At 40.5% G+C, this 17,181-nt stretch overlaps 1 protein-coding gene across 1 annotated transcript in view; it reads left to right on the forward strand.

The window, feature by feature from the left end:
* The first annotated feature begins 675 nt into the window (after window positions 1–675).
* Window positions 676–17,181, forward strand: part of Sytalpha (Synaptotagmin alpha) — a 144,736-nt gene continuing 128,230 nt past the window's right edge. Inside the window, exons 1-2 of the mRNA XM_019058874.2 lie at window positions 676–1,005; window positions 8,628–8,867. The gene's annotated coding sequence lies outside the window, so the exon portion shown is untranslated. The remainder of the gene's footprint in view (window positions 1,006–8,627; window positions 8,868–17,181) is intronic.

The raw sequence follows: 17,181 nt of genomic DNA on the forward strand, positions 1-17,181 counted from the left end.
CCCCTAAAAATTGCCCCCTAGAAATCATATTAGGTGGTTATTCGAAATTTTCGGCACCACAAGAGAAAGCTTTTTCTATTCTTCACGATTTCATCATTTGTGCTTTTGTCTTCCCCAAGTTACAGCTACTTACTAGCTCTGTTACGAAAACATCTTGCGTCTAACTTTTCACTAAATGCGCCGTGATATATAGGCTAAAAGCCAATTTGGCTCCTAAAAAATCTTCAATGGCGCCTAAAATTCGGGCTTCATGCGCCACATGGCTCCTAAAACTCAAAGGTGAGTTTCGAACACTGGTTGTGCACTTCTAACTAAAAATTTCGCTAATTTTCCTACAAAGTTCTTACGGCGTTCCTCCTTAGCACGGCAGTATAGACTCCCATCCGCGTTCCAGGCTCACTGGCGAAATGTTCCGGGTATAAAACCCGGAGCAGTCGGAGCTACGGCTCCAGCACCCGGAACGGACGGTATGTCTACACAGCCGGTAACTTATTTTTCAATGTTAATACAATGAAATGAGGGCGGAGATTTTGAAACACTGCATTGGAGCTACTTAGGCGTTTTTAGTGAGTTGCTCCTTGGATCGGATGCTGGGACCGGAGCCGGGATCGTTGACGTCCGATCCCCCCGCCCCCGCCGCGGAGCGTTTAGGCCGAGGGCGCGTGTTGTGCGCCGTGTTGCTGCGGCAACAAGCGCAACAAGGGGCACAGAACGCGACCCACGACCCGCGACCCGCCGCCGATTTCACTTTCGCGTTCCAACGCCAGTGTTCTTCGAGCCCTGCACCGCTCAGGCCGCGCCACCCTTCTCCTCTCACCCCGCGCTCCCGCGCGTCGGCCAGTCGCCTAACATATGGTCGGATCCGATCCGTGCGCTACCGAAATTTCCGCACTTCTCCCCCCCTAACTCGCCTGACGTCATCCGCGACCCTCCCTTAACCCCCCTCCCCCCACACGTGGCCGAAAAGGATTTTGGATTTCGTCGCCAACGTGCGCAGGATGCAAGGTTTGTACGGATAGATTTTTTTTTTTTTTTTTTTTTTTTTTTTTTTTGAAGGAACTTTATTTAAATGCAACGTAACTACTACAATCGAAAACACAGGAAAATGCGAAAACAGGGCTAAAATACAAAATACAAAGGCAGGACGTTTCGGTACCTTACGGCACCATTATCAACTGCTAAAATAGAATTAAAAATAAAAAATAAATTAAAATAAAAACAAGCAAACGGCGTTACAACTACATATACTACAAGTATTATCTTGTATCTATCTACATGGTTTAAAAACTAAAACTAAACGAATTGCATTAATGTTACACGATAACGTTCGATAATACGATGATTATCTGGATAGAAATTTGAATTAGAGTAAAGTTTGTCGTTTATCTAACGAAGAAACGTAACTGCACTCAGACGTTACGAATTTTCACTTGCGCAATTTTTATTTGGAAAGTTTCGGGCGTTTCTATTTGAAATTTCCACTGGTTTTCCTCTTGATTGCATGCAGTCAAATGAAAATTACGTTTTCAAATCACGAAAATTACACAAATCAAAATTTTGGACAGAGATCACTCCGATGCATTTTTGTAAAAATAAGTTGCTTTAGTCTGTTTTCCTAGTAAGAATGGAGTTACTTCCTTTCGTCTGACTAAGGAATAATTAGGGCATTGCCGCTTTCACAGTAACCTTCTCACAGCTCTCGTCAAAACACTTTTCTTTTCTTTTCACACGGCCGTTAAAGTTTTTTTCTTCTCTTTTTCTTCAAAATCTCTCTTTTTTAAAATGTTTTTGAAACTTCGTAATTGCACGGCCAATCGGAAACGAACAGTATTTTGACTTGATATGTTTTTAGCATTGAGAAAAAAGTATGGAAAATTCTACTATAAGTCTCCCTGATTTATGACACAAGAGTTCCAAGACACAATTATACTATTGGGTACGGATAACCAGACTCGTGGTATCATTCACTATAAGCATAAGCACCGGCAAGGTGAGGTAATAACCGGTATAAGCAAGGTGATAAATGTCACCAGGAGACTATATGTATAGGTACCAGTGAAGTATGATACCATAGAATCGTCGTCGATGATCAAACTCATATAATTGTCTCAAAATTGTCCATTTACTTCTCTGAGTGAGGCTTTTACATCACAAAAGAGATATATAATAGAAATTCGTTTTTTTTTTTAAATGGGTCTCTGCGCTGGCTTTTAAAAGAATTAGTAAATGGTCAAAGAGGGAAATCTTTTTTCATGAATTTTTCGGCTCTCAAAATTCAAGAAGTATGTAAGTAATAACTCAATGAAAGGGCTCTTTATTGACGGTGAACTAGACAAAGGTACGTATCTAATTTGATATCTTGTAGCGTCATGAAGATCAAAGAAAAAGTACCCTGTCAAAATTCTCCTATAAAAATGATATATTAGTTTGCGCCCTTGGAATATGAAGAATTTAATTTGATCCCACTCTAGAGTTTCTCGTCAAAAATAAGAAATATCTAATTCGAGAACACTCTAAGAGGAAACTCCTTATTCGTTTTCGGACGTTTTTTTAATATAAAGCAACGATTTTTTTTTTTTTTTTTTACCTCAGACGCAGTTTTTGAGAATCTCAAATATATCACTCCAAACTCTTCATTCACGGAACCTGTCCGTTTTTTACAATGTGCCAGGTATGCATATGGGATGGTTTTGAGGGTGTTTCGAGCTATCTAAGTTTAGTCGTCATCGTAGCATATATTCTTAAGTTAAGTGCGATAAGGATCATAAATGACTTCCTCCAAATTTAGTAGGTATATATTTTGTTAACCCAAACCAAAAATTTCCCAGGGTTCAACCTTTTGGTGTTGAAATAATGGCCTCATGAATAACTTGCTCGAAAAGCTGAGGTGGTATATTTTGAGCCGCATTATGTATATTTTTAGGGGATCGGCTGAAAAGTTTGCAATTCAAATTATTTTATTTTTAAACTTTTCCCCCTCATTAACAGCTTATTGCGCCACGCTGCGTGTTTATACCGTATTGCGTTATGCGTTGTAAATCGAATTCTGGCAGTTTATTGACAGACCTGTCAATAAACGCCGTTGCGCTTAACTGTTGCGGGAATATAGATTGCAGAGCGTTTGTTACTCGTAAAAGTTGTAACTGAAACGACCCATGTCCTGAAATGCGGGGAACGTTTAACAAGAGAGGACCATTCAACATTTATAAAAAGAAATCGTGCATTTCAATATAACATATATTTATTTAAACTCGTACTCACTCATGCGTATACACTCGTACTTAGACTCGTTCCTTGGAAAAAGCCTGCAAGTACGGGTAGTTATTGTTGTCGCGCTATATCAATTTTCTGGATAAAAACGATTCCATGCTAACATTCCTCTGCATGCAAATCAGACTCTTTCACCATTCGGACAAAGTTGCAAATTATGTGTCGAATTTCGATGCCCGGAGTTCCTTTTTGTTATCCTTGTATTTGGGGTTGGTATATCATAGCTCGCAGCAAATGGCGTGAAAAAACCCCTTTGACGGACTTGTTTGAGTGTTCGTTTTTCCACGCAATAACGAAGTTTTTTACGTACACAACTTGCGCAAACTTGCGTAAAAGTTAAAAACGCCACGGGTGAGGAATCTGTAAGATTTATTTTTATTTTTTTAAACGTGTGACGCATACGTGAAAATCCCGCAATAGAAACAGATAAAACTGCATGTATTCCACAATTGCTTACAATTTTTTTTTTCACTACAATTTTATTATTTTTTATGCCTTTTCATACAGCTCCAAAAGTTGTTAAATTCGCGGAGGACCAAACATATGGATGACCGAAGAGCAAAACCACATATCGACGGTGAAACTACCAAACCACGTATCTCGGTTTGCGACGTCGCAGACTTCCTGTCATACTTTATTTTTTAAATGAAAAACTATTTAACGTCCAGTCTTGAAAATTTCTGTGATTTTTCCTCTTCGCGCGGAGAAAATTCTGTGAAAATTTCAAGGAATGATATTAATTTGGTCTACTTCCAAAAAATAAAATGTGAGCGTAGATTTTTAAACACCGCAAACGAGATACGTGGTTTGGTAGTTTCACCGTCGATATGTTACTTGTGGTGTTTCAAAATTTCTGATCCTATTTTATACTTTTCGGAGAGAAACAAGCCAACTGTATATCTTGGAATTTATACAGAATGTTCCGCTGACAGAGAAAAAATCAAGAAAGTTTTTAAGAAATTACGTTGACTGGTTTTCCAAAGAAAAGATGAAGTATGATAGAAAGTCTTCTACGTTGCATACAGAGATACGTGGTTTCGCGCTTAGGCCGCAGATGTATGTATCTTTTTGTTACGATTCTGCTTCTTTAACGATGACCAAGCAAGGTCTAATTGACCCAAGACCTGCTAAAAACAAGTGCTCCGCGCGGCGCGATTTGTATGGGGCCCCGGTGCGGTGGCCTGGTACGGATGAGCTTCAGGTATAGTTCCACAAATACATCGTAAAAAAAATCAGAGATGGAATAAAAAAAAGAAAGAGAATCGAATGTCAAGACAGCCGCGGATAGGAGATCCTTATTCAGGCCTCGTCATTCTCAAAATCTTAAGAGTGGAGCATAGCGAGTTCACCGCTCGTGCCAAGGCGCCTTCAATTTTGCGGACGCAACACGGACATCCATCAAGTACGAATAGTTGTATCTCTGCGCCGTCATCAACGCTCGTCCTCTCTTTTGCTCTATTTCTTTTCCATAATGTGTGTTTCCGTTTGTCTGATTTGTAGTGGCGCCTCAATCAAAGGCGACGCGAGCAACATGAAGAAAAATCAAGGAGATATTCCAGAAATTACGTTGACTAGTTTTCCTCAGAAACATTAAAATGTGACAGGAAGTTTGCAGCGTGGCAAACTGAGAAACGTGGTTTTACTTTTCGGCCATCGATATCTTGTTTAGGAGTTGATTGCCAGACTTTCCATTGTGCGCTTCCTTTAAATCGTGACATTTAAAGAGAAATTGGACAGCGTTGAGCAGAAAGGAATACCAAGCCACATCAGCTTTTGCCAAATTTAATTGGGTAATTTAATTTTTTAAATGAAAACGGTTGTGCGGGTTTTTGTGCAAGTTACAGTGAATTTTTTGCATAGTGCGAGGTGAGTTCCTTAAAAATCGCCAAGGAATTTGCATAAATATTCCCTTGTAAAAATTTTATTGCCCAGTTAAATTTGGCCATAGCTGATATGGTTTGGTTTCTTTCCGCTAAACGAGGTTCAAGTATGGCGGGAAGTCTGCAACGTCGCTAATAGATATGGTCTCGCATTTTGGCCGTCGCTATCTTCTTCAGGAGTAGATTTCTAGGTTTTTCGTTGTGTAATTTACATCGTGAAATTTTCCAGAAAAATTACAAATATGTTATTGCTTATGGTGCTTTAATTTGGACCGAGTTTATCAGAAAATAACCAACCCACATCAAGTTGAAACTGAGAAAAAGAGGTTTGAAGTTTTATTCCTCCATAAGAATCAATGCGGAAAGTAACATTTAGCGCCTTATTTTCACAAACTAAAATTTTTTTTCGACTTTGAGTTTTTGGCAGAGGAAAATATGCAACTAGCGGAACTCAAATACATTCTCATCTCATTTTTTTCGAGAATGTAGGTTGGTTCCTTACTGATGAACTCGGTCCATTTTGACCGCATTTAACAGAGAAGAACCAAGCCACATCAGCTACTGCCAAATTTAACCGGGTAATTTAATTTTTTACGAGATAACGTTTGTGTGGATTCCTTTGAAATTTGTATGAAATTTGCTTCGTACTATGGAGAAAATCCACTGAATTTGCACACAAATCCGCACGACCGTTTTCATGTCAAAAATTAAATTGCCCAATCAGATCAGGCAATAGCTAATGTAGCTTGCTTGGTTCCTCTCCGTTTAACGCAGTTCATATTTACCTTGCATACAGCCCTTTTTCTGTTATCCGATAACGGGAAAACGGATTTCCCGATAACGGTTATCGTGAAATCGCCCGGGTGCGTTCCAGAGAAATCCTCCGCCGTGCTAAGGAAGAACACCGTATGAACATTTGAGAGTTGCCGAATTTCCCACGATAAAACGTTCATTTTTGAGAAAAATTGTGAATATTTTTCCTTGAAATTTTCAGACATTTTAGATCAAATCACGAGCAAACTTTTCTGAGAAATTGGCAGAAAAATATTTAAAAACAAATCTGAAAATTAGTGATGTGCCAGAGGAGATTTGGCAACGCCTGAAGGTTCATACGGCGTTTCTCCTTAGCACGGCAGTCCTTAACTTTACATATCGACGGTGAAACTACCAAACCACGTATCTCGGTTTGCGACGTCGCAGACTTCCTGTCATATTTTATTTTTTAAATGAAAAACTACTTAACGTCCAGTCTTGAAAATTTCTGTGATTTTTCCTCTTCGTGCGGAGAAAATTCTGTGAAAATGTTAAGGAATGATATTGATTTGGACTACTTCAAACAAATAAAATGTGAGCGTAGATTTTTAAACACCGCAAACGAGATACGTGGTTTGGTGGTTTCACCGTCGATATGTGTGTTGGTTGAATCACAAATCCTCCACTCTCGCGGGGGCTTCATTCATACCTTTCTCCGTAACTCGTGATCCTTCGTGGAAACTCGAGCCGCCGTGGCGTAATTTTCCTCGCATCCGATTGGCTGCCGAGGTAATCGCGCGAGATAGGAATTCCGGGATGTCCGGGCGGGCACGTACTTGAGATATCTTATCGGTAGCCGCGGAACGACGCTCACGTTACCAGCGGGTCGATGCTTGAATCGCTATCGAATGACCTTGATCGATATATTGCATTGTGAAGATAGGGATTTATCGATCGAGATCATTCGATAACGGTTTAACAATCGACCCGCAGGAGCTTTAGTTATTAGCGAATGCCGAGGTAACAGCTGCTACGTGCATCGACCCGCCGCCGTTCCCCGTGCGTTCTCCAGATCCCGGCTCAAAATTGAACCCTATAAATCGGCCCTCCCCAATTTTATGAATGCCCATCCAGATCACCCCCGCCCGCCGCGAACAGAATCGAGTCGAGAGACACAATCTTCCGGGGACTTCGAATATGCGGCTTCAGGGGCACAGTGGCGTACCTAGAAATCTTCGCGCGCCCCCGCCGATCTGCGGCTGCGCCCCTTCACATCAGAAGTTTTGAGCGATGCACCCCCCTCCCCCTGCCCATCTAGTCATTCAGATCTGAATAAATTGGAGGAAATCAAAGATATGGCTATGAGAATAGAAAGAAAAGTGAAGTGGAAATTCAAGTCCCAAAAAAGTATGAAAATATGTGAAACTTACATGAAATGTTTGCATGATCAAAAATTGTTTTCCCTAAGTACTTGTTCTCCTTGCTCTCCTCTTTCTTCATCTTTTCTGCCTCTCTCTCTCCCTCTCTTCCTTCTTTCTTTTCTTTCTATTTCTTATTCTCCTTCTTTTTCCCGTTTTCTTATCCCAAAATTTTGCGCCCCTCGCATCGCTGCACCCCCCCCCCCCCCGCCCAGCGGTGGCGGCGGCGGGTATGGTATACGCCACTGCTAGGGTATGGAAATAACTTCTGTGGATCAAATGGACGTATTTCTGCCAAACAGAACTATGTGCATTAAGCCATGGGCCCCGAGGCCCATAAGAATACGTGCATAACAGGGTTCACGTCATTATGCACAATGTTCTGTTTGGCAAAATTACGTACAAATGAAACGCCGAGTATCAAACTGCACTGCACTGTCGTGCTAAGTAAAAAACGCCGTATGAGCATTCGAATGTTGCCAGAAAATATTTATTTTTGAAGAAAGTTATGGATATTTTTCCTTAACACATCCGGACGTCGTAGATTTAATTGCGAACGAAATCCCTGAAAAATCGGGAAAGAAATATGCACACATTTTCCTGAAAATTCAAGATTCGATAAACAAAATTTGACAACGCCTGATGGCTCATACGGCGTTCTTCCTAGGCATGGCATTCTACATTCTACAATCTTCATTCCGATCTAAATCCTCTCCTGTGTTAGTGTGCGAAGAGATAATATCATAAACATTGAGATATCACGAATGCACGTATCTCCGTTTGCGACGTTGCAAACTTCCTGTCACATTTTAATATATTTCTAAGGGTAACAAGTCAATGTATTTTTGTTGAAAATGTCCTTGATTTTTCTTCCCTGTAAACAGAATATCCGTTTTAAAACTCAGGCTATACAGATGGCTTGTCCCTCCTTGAAAAATAAAATAGGAGCGGAAATGAAGCACCGCAATTGGGATACATTGTTTCACACTTTAGCCATGGAGATGCCGTGCTAAGCAAGAACGCCGTAAATCCATCAAAATTTTCCCTCGTTTTTTGGAACTTAACACTTTATAAAATAAATACTGTTTTACCTATGCACCTTAAATTTTCAGGTTAGGTTCTCGATAGTATTTGCGAAAGAATTCTGTAATAACATTGTCCCAAGGTACACAAATTTTTCTGCTTTGATACATATTGTTTCCAAAAAATGTGAAACGGCGTTTTTGCGTTGCACGGCAGTAATGTGAATGCACAGGTCTCCGTTTGACGGACACATTTTTAAGCGAGTATCTCTTTTGTTTTTCAGTTCATAGGCCAATTTCTGGAGTGGTCTAATCAGTGGGGGAACAAGATGATTCCCTTCCTGAAACTGCCGGGTGAATCGAGGCAAGAGGAAACCAGATGACTGTAAGACCCGAGGATAGAGGGCCTCCCCCAAACTCTCCGTCGCTGAGTGATCTAAGCCGAGAACGATTGCTATCGATCCCGAGGAGGGACCACGAGCGATTTTGTCGTCCCTGATTTCCATCACCTAGTTTTTTCCAAGGTACGTGCCCTTTCAATCACACAGATGGACGTATTTCTACCAAACAGACCTATGTGCAAGTGAGAAATATGGGGTGTGCTCGTTAGTTCTCTTTGCGTAAGAGTGCATGAGAATAATTGTGCGCCAGTGACGTCAGCGGCGACGAAGGAGCTCCGCCACAACGGGGAGATCGTTGGAGTGAGCCCTTAACTCATGAGCCCTGTGCACAAGGCTCTCTTGCCCTGCCCGCGGCTCATGACTCCCGCATTCAGTTGCACATAGGTCTGTTTGATAGAATGCAATATCCCGCTTTTCCAATTCTTCAAAAGGAACCACGCCCACTTTTACATTGCTTCTTATGCAGCTTCCTGGAGCACACCCCATATTTCTCACCTCCACATAGGTCTGTTTGATAGAAATACGTCCAGATAGATCAGGGATCAGACAAGCGCTGGTCTGTTTGTCCATTTGCCAATCTCAGATCTGCGGGCCGATTATTGAAATTGATAGACAAAGCTATAGACAAAGACGACAAAAGGGATTTAGAGGGATCATATTGGTGGAAGCAGGTGGTGGCAAGGACATAAGAGGTAGGCAATGGACTAACTAACGGCAACCCACTAAAGACCCGACAGTTAGTCCATCATTTTCTTCCTTAGTCGATAAGAACCAACCATGTCAACCAATGAGATCGCTCCATACTCCCTATGTCTTCTTTGTCTATCGTTTTGTCCATCAATTTCAATAATCGTCCCGTAGGGTGGCATGAAACGTAAGAATAAGAAAGAGTTAAAAGATTGGAAATTTCAGTGAAATCTTCCATGAGATTTTACGTGGCTGTGAAAGATTTCATATTTTTCAGGGGCTAGAGTATGCAACCCGCACTCAAACACACAAAAATAGGAGAAAGTCACAAGTTTTACATTTTACGAAGCCTGAAAAGGAACCTGTATTTTCCGATATCTTTCATAAATTTCTGAGATTTCATGAAGTATTTCACTTGAAATTTCAAGATTTTATTTTTCATGAAAAGTTGTAACCCTGTGCCAGATGCGCTCCCTTCCATGAACGCATCATAGTATTTGCTTCAATCAAGTATAACATCTATCACTATGTAATGTATTTTTAAATTTTGAAAACTATCATTTTAAGGGGTTTTTAAATGTTTTGTTTCGTTTCATTATGATTTCTTTCAAGCCGGTATAGCTACCAGCATAGTGACGGTGCAACTCCCAAACCACGTTTCTCATTTGCGGTCAAAAAAAAAGATGACAAATCAAAATTACTCCTTGAAGTTTTCTCAGAATTTGCTTCACTTAGGCAAGAAAAATCTCGGAAGGTTTTAAGAATTGATGTTGAGTAATTCTCTATTTAAAACATGAAGCATGACAGGAAGTCAGGAAGGTTGCAAACCGAGATACCAGATACGTGGTTTGGGGATTTCGTCATCGTTATATTAGAAATCTATGTAGGCATAAACAAGTATTCCTTTCTAACGAGTGAGAGCCCAAGTTTTCCTTCATTTTGGAGGTCACGCAATTTTAGCCACTTGGTAGATGACATCATGCATTTTGATCTTTTTAGGAGGTATTGTTCCGTCGTATCATTCAACGAAAAACGCAAAATAGGAGGAAAAGGGTACAATTCAACTTTTTTTGCGGAGGGAAATATAGATGTATATTTTTAAATGCTCAATTCTGAGACTCCTCATACATTTTAAATACCCACTTAACCAAACAAGTAGAAGCTTCGCTTCGAATTTCTGATGCAGGTGGGAGGGGGGCCGCTGGAACATTGCATCCAAGTTAATAATTCATAGGATCGTAGGAGGCTCAATGCAATCCTCTAATTCTCCTCTCCGAGGTGGGTTCACCAAACCTCCTTTTAGTCAGTCGTATATTTTCCCCCTTTCAAAATATCTCTTAGGTTTTTCAGCCTGGTCTCACTATGGACACGTGCATTTTGGTTTTTTTAGGCCTTTACATACTAGACTTCACGGTATTCGCATTTTTCTGGGCATTTCTTTTTAGTGGAGACTAGTTTAATTTGCTTTCAGCACTGATTAATCTAAATGAGAGAACGACGTTTCTGACCTAATGTTTCAAGTATTAAAATTGATGATGTAATAAGAATTTTTCATTATGTACAAAGCCTTTTACTTAAAATTTACGAAAAAGACGTGGTTTATACCTCCTTAAATGAAATGAAGCAATCGTAAAAAAAGCCACAAGTCACAGGCTAGAGTTCGCTCTTTTAAGCCCGCATTGATTATGAGGGTTATTTTTCACAATAATAGAGTGGGATTGAGCTTTGTACTTAAGTCCCTTAAAAACTCCGTTAGCTTTACTTCCACCCTTGCCGAAAAACTAGTTTCAAGGAGAACGATCAGTCTCACGACTTGTAAGTACCTCTAATGGACGTTGCTTAGGTAGAACGCCTTGACACATGATACAACTTTTCGTGCTCTATGGATGTGCGTATTGCATACAAAAAAATTTAAGGCACTTTGATTTTCCTTGTCCGCATGGACTCCGTAGGTAGTTCCTATTTACAAAATGGAGTGCAATGGACTGAGTTTAACTGAAACGAACAAACCCACATAAAAATGAAACTGAGGTAAGAGGTTTGAAGTTTTGTTTCTCCATAAGGCCTAGAAAATAAACTTTAACCCCTCTAAACACAGACTAATTTTTTTTCTCGACTTTGAGTTTTTCGCAGGGGAATGTATACAACGAGTGGAACTCAAAAATATTCTAAACCCAATTTTTTCGAAAATGTGGGTTGGCTACTTTCTGATGAACTCAGGTCAATTGAGATACGCATTTTTTGCATTTAGCCATGAGTATTCTTAAATCATTTTAGAAATCTGTTCGGTTTTACGGAGAATGAATTATGTATGCATGAGTGAGTTCTTAGAGGAACAAATCGTCGAGAAAGAAACTCGGGTCATGCGTGGGAACGGCTCTGGTGAGAGATCGATAACTCTAGAAGAGGGCCAAAAGAGAAGGGGAAAAATCATAAATTAGCCGCATAATGAATCATGTCAAATGCTAAATCCTACCCCGGTGCGGATGAGAATTACGAGTCGATGGGATGCATGGATGCCAGACGCGGATGCTCAAAGGTCGCACTCAGAAGGATGGGAAAAATGCCGTTTCATCTGCCCCTCACATCATCTCGGTCATCGCTTCTAAGAAGAAAAAGAACAAAAAAGCGCTGTTTAAAGTAAGCTTTATAAAAGCAAACTCCGTATTTTTGTAATTTTATTTTAATGGAGTTACGAGATTTTGAGAAAAAATGACCCGGAGTATGTGGCCGTTGGTGGCGTGAATTGCGATATCTCGATTGTTATGCCGTTCAAAACCATGGAAAAGGATCGATAAACAGGGTGTTCGCAGCGAACACCTTAATAATCGATTCTTTACCATAGCTTCAAATGGGAAAATATCGATATATATAGAATCACGCTACGCTGCTGGTGGCCGTCGAGGACGGAAAAATAGCAGTGCGGAGTTGGAGATAACCGCTGTAAGAACATTAGAATGTCGCCGAATTTCTCTGGATATATTATACATGAAGATGTCAATCTGTTATGATAATTATAAATATTATTGCCCTCACGAAAAAAAAGCTAGGAGTTAAGTCCTAACTTCGAAATTTCAAATTAATTGTAGTACTACACCTCAATAAATTAGGTTACTAACCCAAATGTTGCGGTATTGCCCCAACTTGAGCCGTAGCACTACCAAAATTAATTGGAATTGTCCATACTATCCATGAAATTGGGGTAGTGCCAGAATTTTCGGAGATAATCCCTAACACTTTTTTTTCTGTGTCTATCCGAGCCTATTCTCTTTCCAAAAATTTCGAGTCCAAGAAAAATCTTTCGAATGTAAAAAGAGGGATAGAAATTTACATTCAACATTGAGCCTTATCGAGGAACTGAACCTTAAATCTCTTTCCTTCGGTTCCATCTTGACGTGACTTGGTTCTCTCCTGCTAAACTCTGTGCAAAACTCTTACCTAACCCAGCGCTCAATGCTGATAATCTACCTGCCCTGAAAAATTAACCGTCGAAAAAATATTGAAACAACGCAATGGATCCAACAGGTTCCGATCCCAAAATGCCTCCAACGTAGTGTCATCATTCAGACCCCGTTCGGTCCATCGGGGTTTCGTTTTCCGAACACGAACAAGCCCCCTCCCGCGGGACCAGAACTCCCCGCGCAACCCCGGTGGTTACATTCGTCCGATATTTCCCGCTGTCCCAGCGTTTTTTATTTTTTTATATTCCCTCTATCAGTTGCGCCGCTCACCTCGCGGTTTTAATCCGGGACCCTTCTCCCACTCCCCGCCCACTCTAATGAGTCCGGGTTTTTTTGTGGTCTTATGAACCAAGTTCTTTTTATCTCCTTTGGCCCCTTTCTCACCCCCCTCCGACCCTTTTGGACTTCCGATCATTAATCTTGATGCTTATCATTATTCATGCCGGTCTCAAGTTCTTTATATTTCTAAAGAGCTTACGTCTGAAGGCCGATTCTTTTCCTTGTCTCCGCCGCGCTGAGCGATCAGCAGCAGCATCGATTTGCAGTTCAGCATCGATTCGATTATGCACGATTTTAGGATCAGATCGGATCACGATTTTAGTGGCAGTTTTAGTCCAGCCACTGGCCTGAAGACGGGCGGAAGCCCGAAATGTACACGGCCTAAAAATCCAGAAAAAATTCTAACGCCGGAATGAAAAAATCATCGGAGGTAATTAATATAAAGACTTTCACCGCAAAATAAGTAGAATGGGTCACTAAATCATGAACGAATTTTGACTTGCGGAGACATTTTTCGAGAGGTAAATGATGCGAAGAACATGATGCGTACATTATAAATGCAAAGAATAACCCAGAAACCGAGAAATACGCAAGGCAAATTTTCCGCAAATTGAAGTCGCCCCGGTTTCGCGCCTCACCGAATGATGCCATCCGGCACCCAATCAGAAGCAAGCACGAGTTTCTACGACTTCCGAAAAATGCCTTTCTACACCTCCTGCATATGAAAACAAAAGAAAAGTCGAACGTCATCTTTAGAATCAAAAAATCAAAGCTCATGAATGTTATCTACAGTTAACATGCAACAATTCCTCAACATTGAAGTACGTTGTATTCGAACCAATATCAAAAGAAAACGAGAGGAAGATTGAGATTTTGCTGCTATAAACATCGTTCTCCAAAGAACTCAAGGTTTAGCGATCCATTTGGTAAACATAATTTATTTTATCACAACTTTTAGTGTTTTACTTGTATTTTATTAACTTTAACACAAAAAAGTCGCCGATAAAAATCGCGCATAATCGAATCGCGGATATTCGAGATTCCACTGTGAATAAAAAACAAAACATAATCCTCGAATGAAAATCTCTTTGCAGTTTTTGTATTCTATTTATTTTCCTATGAAACGTTCAAACGTACCGATTGAATAATCATATCCATATTCAATATTCATACAACCGATTAGCACAGTTTCTTTCAAGTGGAAGATAGAATAGAACGTTTTCGTGGTCGCGTACACGCAGATGTTTTCAAGAGGTGAAAAGTGAAAGGAGATAAAAAAAATCAATCACACATCGCGCCCTAAACGTGAACTTGTGAACATCCCTTATCTCCTGTTTAATTTTGTTCGATACAGTTCCTCGCGTTTGACGGAACGATAAAACAGGCCGAGGAGAGAAGACAGAGGAAGGGTCAAAGGGATGATGGGTGGGGATGGTGGGTGGAGGTTGGATGGTGAAGGGGGAGGAGAGCAGGGCAGGAGACGCCAAATTAACGCCTGGCGCCTTCTTCCGAGCAGTCTCAGCTGAAGTTGCTCATGTATCCATCAGTTGCGATACATCGATTGATCTGTCATTTAAACCTATGGAAAGGATCGATAGACTGGGTGTTCGCAATGAACACCTAAGTAATCGATTCTTCAGCACAGCCTCTAATAGGGAAGTATCGATAATCGATCATTCACGCCTCGCCCCTGGTATCCGCGTTTATAGATTTTGTCTGCGTGATCTCTTAGAATAGAGACGGACAAGGAAGACAGTTTTCTCGCTCCCTCTAGAGAAATGGACGGCAATCCGTGTCAGGATCTTAAGCGGAAGCTAGCCTCCGAATCGATGCTAATACTGCCGTGCTAAGGAAGAACGCCGTACGAACATTCGAGAGTTGCCAAATTTCCTTCGATAGAATGTTTAATTTCGAGGAAATTTGAGAATATTTTCCCTTGAAATTTTCAGGAACTTTAGGTGAAATTGTGTACTAAATTATCTGAGAAATCGAAAGGGAAATATTCATAATTTTACCAGGAAATTCGTGTTTTATCAAAGGAAATTTGGCAACGCCTGAAGGTTCATACGGCGTTCTTCCTCAGCACGGCAGAAAAGTCGCGCGACATCAGCATGAGAACTCTCCGTTTTATCGAATTGGATCTAATAACAATGACATAACCACTTTCAATAAGACTCAATCGATCGCTTTTCGGAACATTTGCGTCTTCGTTTCACGCGATCTACATCAACTTTTGTTTTTCCTCTGCACAGATTTGCCTGATAATCACGCAGAAGCTGCTGTAATCGAAAAGTAAAGGTTGCATTTGAATCAGTGAGTTCGGAAACACACCAACTCGGAAAAAAAAATTGTTCAGGATTCACCTAAAACTGCGCAGCGGGCGAAGAAGTCAGTCAAAGAAAAACCTTTTTGGTGCCAAAGGACAAGTACTTAGAGACTTTGTAAAGCACCAAGTTGAAATCGATACACCATGTTTGATGACAGAGAATAAAGCGTTTACAAATTTCCAAGTTGGTGCGTTTTCGTTCTCACCGACTTTCGGATACTGATTTTTTCAGTCTACCCAGAAAAATTTATATTTTTCGACCTGAATAACGCTTGAATATTTATATAACTTGTTGGTACAAGGTATACTGAACCGAAAAAAGAAAACAGCAAAATCGGATGGTCACCCGTTTCCCTTGAAATGGCCAAAAATTGGTATCTCCGATGAAATACTTCGATTTTTCCCTTTTCCCGTCGCTGTTTCGAGCACTTCCGATTGCAATTTCGAAATTTCCTTTTGCGTGCAGATGTTACTATCCATAGGTGTTACTAAACCGTAAAAAAGTGAAAATCAAAAAAAACCCGAGTTGGTGTGTTTTCGAACTCACTGATTCATTTATATTCCAGTGTACTGTAGACGAATTATAGGTTACTTGTGTTAGTTAAACCGCGTTTATCAGAAAGGAACCAACCCACATTTTCGAAAAAAATTGAGTTAATAATGTTTTGAGGTTTCACTAGCCGTATGTTTCCTCCCGCCAAAAACCGAAAGTCGAAAAGCAAAAATTAGTTTGTGAAAACGGGGGTTAAAATATATTTTCTACATTGAGTCTTAAGTAGGAATAAAACTTCAGATATCTTTTCCTCATAGTTTCAACTTATGTGGGTTGGTTCCTTTCTAATGAACTCGGTCAAGTTGCAGAATCGTTCTTTGATCTGTGAATCCATTGACGTCTTTCTTTCATCTTGGGTTCATTGATCATGCTGCAGTAATGCTCACATTTTTATCGACTCCTTACTGTCCATTTACGATAAAACCAGGACGAAAGAAACCGCGGTACCCATTTCTGACAGTCTTCGTGTTTTTTGATGATACACGATCAGTTTTTAGCCGACGGGAACCAAAGTCAAAGAGGCAACGCGACGCGGTGCGGCGCGACTTCGATCTCAACGCCTGTAACCCTGCATGCAACTATTCGAACTCGACGGATATGCGTATTGCGTACGCATAAATTGAAGGCGCTTTGCTTTTTTGATGTGCTCTTAGCGTCGCCGCATCGCATCGCTCGTCGCCACAAGGTGGGAGGACTTTGTTCGGATTTGGCACTGTTTGTCTCGTGCTGCCCGTGTTCAGGAGAGTTAAGAAATGTTTCTTGAAAGAGAACCAAGTGACATCGGCTGTTATATTCCTATGGAAAATTTTTATTTTCAAACGCGAGAATGATTGTACCAATTCTCCTGAGATTCGGAAAATTTATATTTTCACAGGATAACAGTTGTGCCAATATTCTTGTGTTTATCAGAGGCTCTCTTCTGTGGCACACAGCTAAATTCCTGAGAAGTTTAAGAGAATATACAAATGTTCTTTCGTAAAAAAAAAAATTGTCGAGTGTAATTTGGCAACAGCTTGTGTCGCTTGATTTCCCTTCTAGCAAACACAGCACACATTTATTCAAATAAAATAAAAAAGAAAAGTCAAAGATTGTTTCAGGCCTAGGACTTTAGAATCGGGTCACACTTCAAAC

Source organism: Bemisia tabaci, chromosome 5 (genome assembly GCF_918797505.1).
Source record: "Bemisia tabaci chromosome 5, PGI_BMITA_v3".
NCBI classification, from domain to species: domain Eukaryota; kingdom Metazoa; phylum Arthropoda; class Insecta; order Hemiptera; family Aleyrodidae; genus Bemisia; species Bemisia tabaci.